The 13467-nt window shown below is 54.4% G+C and overlaps 1 long non-coding RNA gene across 1 annotated transcript; it reads left to right on the top strand.

The window, feature by feature from the left end:
• Window positions 1-766: 766 nt before the first annotated feature.
• LOC140908402 (uncharacterized) lies at window positions 767-4901 on the top strand. The gene is made up of 2 exons (XR_012157849.1): window positions 767-936; window positions 2702-4901. It is a non-coding gene; the product is annotated as an uncharacterized lncRNA (long non-coding RNA).
• The last annotated feature ends 8566 nt before the right edge of the window (window positions 4902-13467 follow it).

Here is a 13467-nt window from a genome sequence, read left to right as displayed (position 1 = left end):
GTTTTCATATTCTTAGCCGGCTGCTGTTTTGGTACGTTAAAAACATAATTTTTAAAAGGCCAGACCAGTATCTTCAGCCTTTTTAGTTCACTAAACTTCCACAGAACATCCCTGAGCCGCTCAGCCAATACCGCTTTTTCATGTGAAAATTTTAAACACACCCACCCAGATAACGCGTCCGATAGGCCTCGCTGCACACGGGATGTAACGAGGTCTTGTCATGTTACAGCTCAGTCACAGCTGTATTTTCACGTTAAATAGGGTGACCAGACAGCAAGTGTGAAAAATCGGGACGGGGGGTGGTGGGTAATAGGAGCCTATATAAGAAAAAGGCCCAAAAATCGGGACATCTAATGTTAAATGTAAAAACAAAAAACCTTTATATAACGAAACACGGCATGTTTAGCAAGTGTCGAAAGTATGGGGGAAAAGTCGAGGGGTGGTCTTCAGATAGGCTATCTCTGAGCTTCGTGTAGTCACAAAGCGATGGGTTTTGTCTTTTACCATCAGTAAATGGAATAAAATATTTGTTATAACTTCTCACAAAGTGTCTTTCAATGCAATCTCACCATTTGTTAAAACTTGAAGAGTGTTTAAAGAGTTGAGGAAGAAGGCTGTGTGAAAAAACAAGCAAACTGAAGGGGTGAGCCCTGGAGCAGTGCTAAGGCAGACTATAGTGCAGGGCTGGGCAAACTACAGCCCGCGGGCCGGATCCGGCCCCTCAGGGCTTTGGATCCAGCCCACGGGATTGCCGGCCAATGGGAGCTTCGGGTGTGGAACCCACAGGCGAGGGCAGCGTGGAGCCCTCTGCCGTCCTACCCTAGGAGCCGCAGGGCCGTGGTACCAGCAGCTTCCAGGAGCGGCGCGGGGCGAGGGCAGGCAGGGAGCCTAGCCTGGGCCCCAGTGCGTGCCGCTGCCACCCTGGAGCTGCTCCAGGTAAGCGGCGCCCGTCCAGAGCTTGCACCCCAAACCCCTCCTGCACCTCGCACCCCAACTTCCTGCCCTGAGCCCCCTGCTGCACCCTGCACTCCTCCTCCACCCCAACCCCTTGCCCTGAGCCACTTCCTGCACACCGCACCCCCTCCCAAACCCCACACTCCCTCCCGCACCCCAGCCCCCCACTCCAGCCCTACACGCATGGCCCTGCATGCAATTTCCCCATCCAGATGTGGCCCTCGGACCAAAAAGTTTGCCCACCCCTGCTATAGTGCATGGATCACTGGCTAGCCTAGTTAGTCGTATCTGTTTTTAAAATGTAGAGAAAGCCACAGCTCCAGCCTATGATGTATTATTTTAATACAATCTATGGACCCTAGACAAACACAGGAGCTTATACCAGTGTCTCAGCACAGGTTGTAAACATTTAAAAACAAAGAGATTCTGATAATGCAACAGAAAAATGCATACTTAATCTAAAAGTCCTACGAAAATGAAAGCTTAATAGAACTTTCCCATGGATTTGTTAAAAAGTGGGGAGGAAAATAAACTTCTCTCTGATCCACAGGATTACAGAATAAGGGGACTGACTATAAACTAGCTGTTACTAAGGGTCTGTGGTTTTCACTCCGGGGTGTTTCTACTCTTTTTTTTTTTTTATTGAAAATCACCTGTAAAAATGTGAAATGAAGGGATGAGTCTCCATATAGGCTTGTCTTTTAAAGTGTTTATTCCTTGACAAAACTTAATAGAACTTTCCCTTGTATTTGCTAAAAAGTGGCGGAAGAAGCAATCTTCTTATCTCTGATCCACTTCCTCACAGATGCTGTTTTTGCTAACAGGGGCCCTGCTGCAAAAGCAGGCTGCTTCAAATTGTCCTTACTAAAAAATGACCAATGTTCGGCTAAACCATAGGGGGGAAATGGTTTTATCACTATACATTACTTTTGTAAACAGGTTCTCTGTGGTTTTAACCCTGGGATCATTCTGCATGCTAAATTTTTATTGAAACATATGCAAAAGTGCTAAATGAAAGGATGTGTCTTCAAATAGGCTTGTCTTTTAAAGTGTTTATTCCTTTACAAGACTTAATATACCGTAACTTTCACCTCTATCTGTTAGAGAGTGGGAGAAGAAGCAATCTTCTTATCTCTGATCCACTGGCTCACAGATGCTGGTTTTGCTGCAGCTTCAAATTTCCCTCACTAAAAGCACAGGGAAAAGCTTTTTGAGACTTTTTGTTCGTAAGAGTTTGTGGGTTTAACCCCAGGGTTCTTCTGCACGCTCATTTGTTATTGAAACACTTGTAAGCAGGGTCTGGATGAGCTCTCTCCTGACATCTAGTGGTGAGCTGTGGAAAAAGACTTCAGAAGCTGATCTCATTTGCATGGACACACCCACCCTGCCTAGGTGCTCAGCATGATGGGATTGCTTGCCCAAAGGATCACTTGTGGCTGATGTCGGATGCCCAGTCTCCTTGTTATTGGGGCAGGAGTAGTAAAGGGTTGTTATCCTTGTTGTGTGAACGGAGGGCAACAGAACTGTACCTGGCATACCCCATGTGACATTATTGACATAAACTGTGACCATATAGAGCATTGTTGCAACCACTGTTATATATTTGCAGCAAATATTATACAAAGGTTGTTGTGTGAGGTGTCTGTGACAAGGTGATGGTTTGCTGGTTAGGATTATGCTGTCTGTATGTGTGTATCATTTTTGTATTTGAAGTTATGAATATGGGCTATGTACTTGTGTCTCAAAGGTATTTGATTCCAAGGAGCCTCAGTGAAGCATTTGGTCAGCTTCTTGAGAAAGGACTATTCTCAGTCAGCGCCCAAACAAGAAACACTTAACTAACAATGAACTTTGGGAGATGCCAATCACATCTGAGCTTTCCTGGGAACCTTCAAGCTAACATGTAAACAATAGCGTTGGCCTGCAAACTGAGTCATGCATGGACATGTGACTCACCCATGTGACTCCAGACTCCATCTTGCTGCTGTGATTTTCCACAGTAAGAACAAAGGGGTCCTTCCACAGGCAGAGAATATAAAAGACCCTAGAAACCCCTCCATCTTGTCTTCAATCCAGCTTCTGACCTCTGGAGGAAACTTGCTACAAACTGAAGGTCTGAACAAAGGACTGAATGACTCATCCCAGCTGGGGATGTTCTCTAGAGACTTGATTTGAACCTGCCGTTTATTCCATCACTGCTGCAAGCCTGAACCAAGAACTTTGCCATTGCTGTGTGTCATTGATTCCGTTTAACCAATTCTAGCTCTCATCTCTATCTTTTTTGTTTTATGAATAAACCTTTAGATTTTAGATTCTAAAGGATTGGCAACAGCATGATTTGTGGGTAAGATCTGACTTGTATATTGACCTGGGTCTGGGGCTTGGTCCTTTGGGACCGAGAGAACCTTTTTTCTTTTACTGGGGCATTGGTTTTCATAACCATCTGTCCCCACAACGAGGGGCACTGGTGGGGATACTGGGAAACTGGAGTGTCTGAGGGAATTGCTTGTGTGACTTCTGGTTAGCCAGTGGGGTGAGACCAAAGTCCTCTCTGTCTGGCTGGTTTGGTTTGCCTTGGGGTGCACAGAAACCCCAGCCTTGGGCTGTGACTGCCCTGCTCTAAGCAATTTGTCCTGAATTGATACACTCAGAAGTGTCCCACCAAAGGCAGCAACGTTACATCCCAGTGGAGGGACTCACCCTCAACTGAATGGCACTTGCTAGGCAGGAGACATAGGTTCCGAAGCCTGATGAGTTGAGAGAGGGTGGGGATAAGTATTTGTACCTGCTGGCGTGGGCCCCGTTTAAGGGTCCTAAACACAATTTGACCCTTCCTCTCCCTATGGTATAATAAAAGAGCTCATTTAGATTCAATTGAGAGTCTTCTTACTTGCTGCAGAACTGAAATCACCGATACCTAGGTCTATGTGTTAGACCTACTTTGGGACAGCCCCTCTCTTGCAGGAGACTGCCCAGTGTGCACCAGCAGTGAGGCTCCCCCACGAACAGCTGAGCGCTGTGGTGGTGGGTGGGGGGGCCTGAAGACATCTTGGTGAGTGGACAGCTGGCAGAGAGGCGCAGTAAGAGGCCAGCAGGGTGGTTGCGGGAGAGGCATGCCCAGCGGCCAGCAGGGAAGCTGGTGGAGAGGGCCAGAGCAGAGCCCCGCAGAGATGCAGCAATCGGCTGTTGCGGCAATGAACGTGTAAGGTGCCTCCTTACCCCCCCTCCACCCAGGGTGGGAGGTGAACTCTGCAGATGAACCTCTGAACTCTGGGACTGCACTGGTCAAGGAAGTAACTGTGAGTGAGGTGCAGAGAAGGGACAAGCACGTTAAAGGGACTATTGGGTTGCTGGACTTAAGAACCTGCCCAACTTACTTGGGGGTGGGTCTTTTGCTCATGGTTTGTGTTTATGAGCCTAGTTGTGGTGTTTTCCCAAATTAATGCTGAGTTAATTCCCTCCTTTTATTAAAAGATTTTGATACACTCAGACTCTCTGCTTGCGAGAGGGGAAGTATTGCCTCTTAGAGGTGCCCAGGGGGTAGTGTGTAATTGTCCCAGGTCACTGGTGGGGGCTCGAGCCGGTTCTGTGTTGTATCAATGAAAAGGAACCTCAAGATACTGACCCTGGCCCTTGTTGCTGCCGGCTCCACCTGACAGAAGGGTTACACATGTAAAAGTGTTAAATGGAGGGATGTTTCTTCAGATAGGCTTGTCTTTCAAAGAGGTGGTCTTCTTTTCTAATCCACTAACTTAGAAAGGCTGCTTCAAATTGTCCTCACTAAAAAATAACCAGTGTTAGCAAGAGGATAGGGGAAATCTTTTTTATTACTATAAATTACTTTGATAAACTGGTTGTTTGTGGTTGTAGGCCTGGGGTGTTTCCGCATGCTCCATTTTTTATTGAAACATATGCAAAAGTGCTAAATAAAGGGCTGTTTCTTCAAATAGGCTTGTCTTTTCAAATGATTATTCCTTACAAAACTTAATATGACTTATTTGCTTTTGTTCAAAAGTCTGAAAAGAAACAAACTTCTTATCTCTATGTTCCGAACATCTAACAGCCTTCTTTATTTCTAATTCACTGGCTAACACAGCTGCTTTTGCTGCAGCTTCAAATTGTCCTCACCAAAAGCATAGAGGGAAAACTTTTTAAAATGGTTTGTTACTAAGGGCTTATGGTTTTAACCTTTATTAAAGCACCTATGGAAAAGTGCTACATGGTGGGAAAGATGCTTGGAGTCGGGTTTTTTAGATAAGAATCAGGCAGCTAAAGGGAAGGGGGGGAGATGGCTCTTTGTTTAAAAATCTTGGGACTATAGGATTGGTTCAGGAAAATGTATAGAACGGCATCTGATTAGTCTGACCCAAAGGCAGAGGTAACTAGCCAGAGGGGTTGAGAGCCTTCGAGCTTCCCATTTCCCCAGGAACAGTCGCAGGGGTAAGATCTCTCTCTCTTTGGCTCAACCACATGCTGCCTGGCTTTGCCCTGTGCAAAGGGGCTTTCTTTTCCCTTTTCCTGCCCTGTCCTCTCTCTTAACCTATCTTTATATTTTTCTCTTTTATTTAATTCTTTTTAAATGTTCTTTTCTTAACCTAACTTTATATTTAATATTTTAAATGCTTTTCTATTAACCTACCTTTATATTTTTTACCATGTGCGTACTAAACAGTCTCTGCTTTATAAAATTCCCTTTTTTGCCATGTGTTCTCTTTTAACCTATTACTTATATTTTTCTTTTAATATTTTTAAATGCTCTTTTCTTAACCTACCCTTATATTTAATATTTTAATTTTTTTATTAACCTACTTATATTTTTACCGTATGCTTGCTAAACAGTCTCTGCTTTATCAGATTCCCTTTTTTGTTTGCCCTGTGCTCTTTTTAACCTAACTTTATATTTAATAAATCTTTTAAATTTATTTTAAATTTTTTAATTTTTTAATAACATGCCAAAATAGTCCTTTAAAATCATCTCTCCTTAATAAACCTAACCAAAAATCTTTCTATTCTTTAATAACTTGCCTCTATTCTTTCAAACTAGCCCTTTAAAAAGAAAAATCTTTATTTTTCTTTAAGTTCTCTTTCTAGTCTTTAATAACATTCCAAACTAGTCCTTTAAAATCATTACAAAATCTAACCAAACAATCTTTCTTCTGGTTAATAACCCTTCTTTCCTTTTTTCCTCTAAACCTAACCAAAGCTTTCTTTTTTTAATCTTTAAGCTCTTTCACTCTGTTGTTTCAACCTTTTTCTCTAAACAATCAACCAAACGTATCAAAGCACAAGAATGCAACAATCCCCCTAGTCAAACATAAAAAATAATTTAAAAAATACATTTGAAAATGGCCAACAGCGCCAAACCTCGACACCAATGGAAACGGGAATGGAGGGCGGGACATAAGCGCTAAATGGGGCCAGGAAACCGGTGAAAAATGCATGGTGATGAATGCTATTGATCTATATACTACTACTGTTATTCCAAAATCCTTCCTCACTCCCCAGTTTCTGATGTGCTTTCACATGTTACGTAAGTGTTTCCCTTTCTGCCCCTTATTAAAATTGCCACTTGCGCCCAATACTGTTCATGAGCTATTGCTTTCCACCTCCTCTGTGCACACCCCTAGCTGCGCAAATGGGTAGCCATCTAAGTTCCCTCTAAGCTGTGTGGCCATGCAGCCGGCTATCAAGGGCCGTGCAGGTGGAGAGGGCTGCTGCGGCGGGAGAAAGGCGCCTCTCCCCTGGCCTTGGGCTACTGCAGTGAGCGAGAGCTAGGGGGAGTCCTCTCTCCCTGCCACAGCCCCGGGGCAGCCTGCACCCCAAGGCACCCCTATTGGGGTGCCACCGACAATATGGAGTCTGTTACGGGACTGACAGGAGCCCCATCAGTCAATGCCTCTTGCCTCTTTAGCTGGACAATCCTCCTGTGTGGGCTTCTCATTCCAGTTCCCTTTTGGTTCTCCTGCTATCCTGAGCAAGGGCTCAGCTCCAAGCCCCCCTAGTGGAGACAGGATAGAGAAGCCCTGCAAAGGGCAGCAAAGAAACAAACCAGCAGCTGCAGCTGCCCCGCCAAAGCGCCAGGGCAGGAGAAAGGAGAGCGCTGCCTGCAGCCCCTCTGCTCGATCTGTTCTTGCTGACAGAGGCCAGGGGAATCACAGGGGGAAGCCCCATCATAGGCAATACAGACACACGCTTAAAAAAATCAATCAGGACCCTAGTACCCCCCCCCCCAAGTGAGCGTGAACTATTCCTGCCCCCCATCAGTCCCCGCGCTCACCCAACACTCTGTGCTCACGGTGGAGGCCCCCTCAGACCTCCCGCCACCCCAGCCCACACCAACCCCGACTGCCACAAGCTGCCCTGTCCTGGCCCCGGCCCCTTCTCACCACCCGATCCCAGATGCCAAATTCAGGCCCTGCTTGACAGCCTGCTCCCGCTCCCACAATGCTCTGCTCGCACCCAGATCTGCATACCTGCTCATGTGGCCCCACCCCTCCTGCAGCCTTCCCACACCTGGCCCCACCTGTTGCCAGCCGTGGCTGTCAGCAGGGCGACACGAACTCAGGGCACCGGGAGGGTGCAGGGGGTGCATTGCAGGGGGTAAAGGGGAGAGGCCAGGAGGCTGGAGACACTGCATTGCAAGGGAACAGGGTGCTGGGGTGGTGCATTGCATTGCATTGCAGATAGTACAGGGGGTGCGGTGCAGGGAGCAGGTCAGAGGGTCACTGGAAGGCGGTGCAATGCAGGGTGTACTGGGGGACGGGGTCTGGGGTGCAGTGCAGGGGAGAGTCCTTAGAAAACCAGCTAGTCTGGATTAAAAAATTGTCAGTGAGGGAGAATTCACCACTACCATTAGTAAATTGCTTTAGGGGTTAATTCCTCTCACTGTTACAAACTTGTGTCTTATTTCCAGTCTGCATTTGTCTAGCTTCAACTTCCAGCCACTGGTCCATTAGACCTTGTCACGGGGTCCCCGGGCGATGCTCTGGAACTGCTCCCTACGAAGCCAGTCAGGACTCTGGGGAAGTCTCCTCTCCGGGAGCAGCCTGTCTGCAGGACACACAGCTTCCACCTTCCTGGGTCTGACCTCGGAGCTTTCAGCCTCCTCTGCCCCTTTTTTTGCCTCTGTTTTCACTAACAAGGTCAGCTCCCAGACTGCTGCGCTGGGCATCACAACATGGGGAAGAGATGGCCAGCCCTCTGTGGAGATAGAGGTGGTTAGGGACTATTTAGAAAAGCTGGACGTGCACAAGTCCATGGGGCCGGACGAGTTGCATCCGAGAGTGCTGAAGGAATTGGCGGCTGTGATTGCAGAGCCACTGGCCATTATCTTTGAAAACTCGTGGCGAACCGGGGAAGTCCCGGATGACTGGAAAAAGGCTAATGTAGTGCCAGTCTTTAAAAAAGGGAAGAAGGAGGATCCTGGGAACTACAGGCCAGTCAGCCTCACCTCAGTCCCTGGAAAAATCATGGAGCAGGTCCTCAAAGAATCAGTCCTGAAGCACTTGCATGAGAGGAAAGTGATCAGGAACAGCCAGCATGGATTCACCAAGGGAAGGTCATGCCTGACTAATCTAATCGCCTTTTATGATGAGATTACTGGTTCTGTGGATGAAGGGAAAGCAGTGGATGTATTGTTTCTTGACTTTAGCAAAGCTTTTGACACGGTCTCCCATAGTATTCTTGTCAGCAAGTTAAGGAAGTATGGGCTGGATGAATGCACTATAAGGTGGGTAGAAAGCTGGCTAAATTGTCGGGCTCAACGGGTAGTGATCAATGGCTCCATGTCTAGTTGGCAGCCGGTATCAAGTGGAGTGCCCCAAGGGTCGGTCCTGGGGCCGGTTTTATTCAATATCTTCATAAATGATCTGGAGGATGGTGTGGATTGCACTCTCAGCAAATTTGCGGATGATACTAAACTGGGAGGAGTGGTAGATACGCTGGAGGGGAGGGATAGGATACAGAAGGACCTAGACAAATTGGAGGATTGGGCCAAAAGAAATCTGATGAGGTTCAATAAGGATAAGTGCAGGGTCCTGCACTTAGGACGGAAGAACCCAATGCACAGCTACAGACTAGGGACCGAATGGCTAGGCAGCAGTTCTGCGGAAAAGGACCTAGGGGTGACAGTGGACGAGAAGCTGGATATGAGTCAGCAGTGTGCCCTTGTTGCCAAGAAGGCCAATGGCATTTTGGGATGTATAAGTAGGGGCATAGCGAGCACATCGAGGGACGTGATCGTTCCCCTCTATTCGACATTGGTGAGGCCTCATCTGGAGTACTGTGTCCAGTTTTGGGCCCCACACTACAAGAAGGATGTGGATAAATTGGAGAGAGTCCAGCGAAGGGCAACAAAAATGATTAGGGGTCTGGAACACATGACTTATGAGGAGAGGCTGAGGGAGCTGGGATTGTTTAGCCTGCAGAAGAGAAGAATGAGGGGGGATTTGATAGCTGCTTTCAACTACCTGAAAGGGGGTTCCAAAGAGGATGGCTCTAGACTGTTCTCAATGGTAGCAGATGACAGAACGAGGAGTAATGGTCTCAAGTTGCAGTGGGGGAGGTTTAGATTGGATATTAGGAAAAACTTTTTCACTAAGAGGGTGGTGAAACACTGGAATGCGTTACCTAGGGAGGTGGTAGAATCTCCTTCCTTAGAGGTTTTTAAGGTCAGGCTTGACAAAGCCCTGGCTGGGATGATTTAACTGGTAATTGGTCCTGCTTCGAGCAGGGGGTTGGACTAGATGACCTTCTGGGGTCCCTTCCAACCCTGATATTCTAGGATTCTAGGATTCTATGATTCTCCCTGCGCTTCCCACAGCGAGTCTGCTCAGGCGGGCTCCTGGGGAAGCCAGAGGGTCCTGCCGCCCAACTCCACAGTCAGACGTGACTCTCAGCCAGGCAGTAAAACAGAAGGTTTATTAGACGACAGGAACATGGTCTAACACAGAGCTTGTAGGTGCAGAGAACAGGACCCCACAGTCAGGTCCGTCTTAGGGGCCAGGGAGGCCAGAGCCCCATCTGGGCCTCCCTCCATTTCCCCAGCCAGCTCCAAAGTTCAACTGTCCCGCCCCTCCTCTGGCCTTTGTCTCTTTCCCGAGCCAGGAGGCCACCTGATCTCTCTGTTCTCCAACCCCGTCAGTTGGCACCTTGCAGGGGAGGGCCCCAGGCCATCAGTGGCCAGGAGACGGCCACTCTCTGTGCAGACACCATCACGCTGGCCCCCTAGGGCTCTGACACAATCTCACCCCCTTATCCCACCACCTGGATACTTAAGAAAGGCATAGGGGAAACTGAGGCACCCACACAATATTCAGAGAGAACTTTCCCACCCTTTGTCACAGACCTTTCTCTGGTCGGTCACTGGGGGCGGGCTGCTGAAGGGAGGGTCACTAGGGTGGTGCAGGGGGTCAGAGCTGCTGCCGCTCAGCATAAACAGACTAAGCAATTTCTTAAGGCCCCGAGCAGCTCAAGGGGGCCTCTTATTCACTTTTTACGTGTTGTGCGGGACCCCAAAATATCCTTGCTTAGGGCATGGGAGGGACGCGGAGGCGGGGGGTGCATGGCAGGGGTGCGGAGGGAGGGTCAGTGGGGGGCACGTGGGGTGGAAGGTGGATGGCAGGGGCGTGGGGGGCGAGTCAGGGGGTGGCGGGGGGTGAATGGGAGGGGTGCAGGGGGAGAGTCAGTGGGGTACGGGGTGGAGGGGGTGTATTGTGGGGGGCAGGGGGTGCATGGGAGGGGTGCGGGGATCGGGTCAGTGAGGGGCGGGGGGTGCATGGGAGGGGGGCGGGGGGCGGGTCAGTGGGGTACGGGGCGGAGGGAGTGTATTGCGGGGGGCGGGTCAGTGGGGGGCGGGGGGCGGGGGGTGAATGGGAGGGGCGCGGGGGTCGGGTCAGTGGGGGGTGGGGCGGAGGGGGTGTATTGCGGGGGTCGGGTCAGTGGGGGGCGGGGGGTGCATGGGAGGGGCGCGGGGGTCGGGTCAGTGGGGGGTGGGGCAGAGGGGGTGTATTGCGGGGGTCGGGTCAGTGGGAGGCGGGGGGTGAGTGGGAGGGGCGCGGGGGGTGGGTCAGTGGGGGGTGGGGCGGCGGGGGTGTATTGCGGGAGGCGGGTCAGTGGGGGGCGGGGGGTGAATGGGAGGGGCTCAGGGGGCGGGTCAGTGGGGGGCGGGTCAGAGGGGGTGTATTGCGGGAGGCGGGTCAGTGGGGGGCGGGGGGTGAATGGGAGGGGCGCAGGGGGCGGGTCAGTGGGGTACGGGGCGGCGGGGGTGTATTGCGGGAGGCGGGTCAGTGGGGGGCGGGGGGTGCATGGGAGGGGTGCGGGGGTCGGGTCAGTGGCGTACGGGGCGGCGGGGTGTATTGCGGGGGTCGGGTCAGTGGGGGGTGGGGCGGAGGGGGTGGATGGGGGGCGCGGGGGTCGGGTCAGTGGGGGGTGGGGCGGAGGGGGTGGATGGGGGGCGCGGGGGGCGGGTCAGTGGGGGGCGGGGGGTGAATTGGGGGGTGCGGGGGTCAGGTCAGTGGCGTACGGGGCGGCGGGGGTGTATTGCGGGGGGCGGGTCAGTGGGGGGCGGGGGGTGAATTGGGGGGCGCAGGGGGCGGGTCAGTGGCGTACGGGGCGGCGGGGGTGTATTGCGGGGGTTGGGTCAGTGGGGGGTGGGGCGGAGGGGGTGGATGGGGGGCGCGGGGGGCGGGTCAGTGGGGGGCGGGGGGTGAATTGGGGGGCGCGGGGGGCAGGTCAGTGGGGGGCGGGGGGTGCATGGGAGGGGTGCGGGGGTCGGGTCAGTGGGGGGCGGGGGGTGAATGGGAGGGGCGCAGGGGGCGGGTCAGTGGGGTACGGGGCGGCGGGGGTGTATTGCGGGGGGCGGGTCAGTGGGGGGCGGGGGGTGCATGGGAGGGGCGCGGGGGTCGGGTCAGTGGGGGGCGGGGGGTGCATGGGAGGGGCGCGGGGGTCGGGTCAGTGGGGGGCGGGGGGTGAATGGGAGGGGCGCAGGGGGCGGGTCAGTGGGGTACGGGGCGGCGGGGGTGTATTGCGGGGGGCGGGTCAGTGGGGGGCGGGGGGTGCATGGGAGGGGCGTGGGAGGCGGGTCAGTGGGGGGCGGGAGGTGGATGGGGGGTGCGGGGGTCGGGTCAGTGGCGTACGGGGCGGCGGGGTGTATTGCGGGGGTCGGGTCAGTGGGGGGTGGGGCGGAGGGGGTGGATGGGGGGCGCGGGGGTCGGGTCAGTGGGGGGTGGGGCGGAGGGGGTGGATGGGGGGCGCGGGGGGCGGGTCAGTGGGGGGCGGGGGGTGAATTGGGGGGTGCGGGGGTCAGGTCAGTGGCGTACGGGGCGGCGGGGGTGTATTGCGGGGGGCGGGTCAGTGGGGGGCGGGGGGTGAATTGGGGGGCGCAGGGGGCGGGTCAGTGGCGTACGGGGCGGCGGGGGTGTATTGCGGGGGTCGGGTCAGTGGGGGGTGGGGCGGAGGGGGTAGATGGGGGGCGCGGGGGGCGGGTCAGTGGGGGGCGGGGGGTGAATTGGGGGGCGCGGGGGGCGGGTCAGTGGGGGGCGGGGGGTGCATGGGAGGGGTGCGGGGGTCGGGTCAGTGGGGGGCGGGGGGTGCATGGGAGGGGTGCGGGGGTCGGGTCAGTGGGGGGCGGGGGGTGAATGGGAGGGGCGCAGGGGGCGGGTCAGTGGGGTACGGGGCGGCGGGGGTGTATTGCGGGGGGCAGGTCAGTGGGGGGCGGGGGGTGCATGGGAGGGGCGCGGGGGTCGGGTCAGTGGGGGGCGGGGGGTGCATGGGAGGGGCGCGGGGGTCGGGTCAGTGGGGGTCGGGGGGTGAATTGGGAGGTGCGGGGGGCGGGTCAGTGGGGTACGGGGCGGCGGGGGTGTATTGCGGGGGTCGGGTCAGTGGGGGGTGGGGCGGAGGGGGTGGATGGGGGGCGCGGGGGGCGGGTCAGTGGGGGGCGGGGGGTGAATTGGGGGGTGCGGGGGTCGGGTCAGTGGGGTACGGGGCGGCGGGGGTGTATTGCGGGGGGCGGGTCAGTGGGGGGCGGGGGGTGCATGGGAGGGGTGCGGGGGTCGGGTCAGTGGGGGACGGGGGGTGAATTGGGGGGCGCGGGGGTCGGGTCAGTGGCGTACGGGGCGGCGGGGTGTATTGCGGGGGTCGGGTCAGTGGGGGGTGGGGCGGAGGGGGTGGATGGGGGGCGCGGGGGGCGGGTCAGTGGGGGGCGGGTCAGAGGGGGTGTATTGCGGGAGGCGGATCAGTGGGGGGCGGGGGGTGGATGGGGGGCGCGGGGGTCGGGTCAGTGGTGGGTGGGGTGGCGGGGGTCGGGTCAGTGGGGGGCGGGGGGTGAATGGGAGGGGCGCAGGGGGCGGGTCAGTGGGGTACGGGGCGGCGGGGGTGTATTGCGGGGGTCGGGTCAGTGGGGGGTGGGGCGGAGGGGGTGGATGGGGGGCGCGGGGGGCGGGTCAGTGGGGGGCGGGGGGTGAATTGGGGGGTGCGGGGGTCGGGTCAGTGGCGTACGGGGCGGCGGGGTGTATT

The sequence above is a fragment of the Lepidochelys kempii genome, chromosome 3 (assembly GCF_965140265.1).
Source record: "Lepidochelys kempii isolate rLepKem1 chromosome 3, rLepKem1.hap2, whole genome shotgun sequence".
In the NCBI taxonomy this organism is placed as follows: Eukaryota; Metazoa; Chordata; order Testudines; family Cheloniidae; genus Lepidochelys; species Lepidochelys kempii.
This window is presented reverse-complemented; position numbering and strand designations above follow the sequence as displayed.